We start from the raw sequence: 880 nt of genomic DNA, 5'->3' as shown, positions 1-880 counted from the left end.
GTCCCCCCCGCCCGTTTTGCCTACATGTTTGCCCGGAGCGGCTGTCCTTGGGATGGGCCCCCCTGTGACCGACCGTCTAGAAGGCTGCCCTGTGGTGCTGGGCTGCATGTCCAGGCGGCCACCTCACGCAGTGTGCTGGAGATCCCTGGGTTGCCTGTTGTGGGGCCTTGGCGTACTACTGGGCCTGGGCCGAAGTGCAGGAGAGCAGGGTGGGAAGGAGGGGGGCGACGGGGACACTCTCCTTGCCCTTTGGCAGGCCACTTCAGAAGGCCGTCTTGTTCACAGAGGCACCGTGTGAAGCTCCTCCTTGGAGAACAGCAGTCTGGATCTGCCCTGACGCCCCCCCCCCTGGTCCCAGAAGAACTCCCCCCCCTTCCCCACATCCCCCATAGCACCACACCAGGGAGGCTGAGTTCTCTTTATTGAATTCACACACAGCTCGGAGATCTACACACGTTGGCCATGCAGGCGGGGGTGGGTGGGTTTTGAGGCGGGCGCCTGTTGGTTTCTGTCACTCTCCAAGCGGGGTGGTGGTGGTGGTGGTGGGTGTTCCCACGGGGGCCGGAGGCTGCTGCAGGGAGCCCCCCGGGAGGGGCTGAGCTTGGCTCAGGGCCCCTGGAGCCAGCCGAGGGGAGGCGGCTGGGGAGCAGCACGTGCGGGTGTGGCGGACTACGGGGAGGCCCCATCTGACAAGGGAGGAGGCGGGGTGGCCCTGCGGGGACCTATCGCCACGGATTCCCTCGAGAGAAGCGTCCTCTGGGGACGGCAGGGGGGAGCCAGGTGCCTTGCGAGGAGGCCTGGGGAGGCACTCCAGGGATTCCAAGCGGGGGGGGGGGCGCCACGTTTGGTTGGGGGAGCCCTGGGGGCAGAGGGACCCGGG

Source organism: Gekko japonicus, unplaced genomic scaffold (genome assembly GCF_001447785.1).
Source record: "Gekko japonicus isolate JY-2015 unplaced genomic scaffold, Gekko_japonicus_V1.1 scaffold761, whole genome shotgun sequence".
NCBI lineage: Eukaryota > Metazoa > Chordata > Lepidosauria > Squamata > Gekkonidae > Gekko > Gekko japonicus.
Note: the sequence above shows the minus strand (reverse complement) of the source record.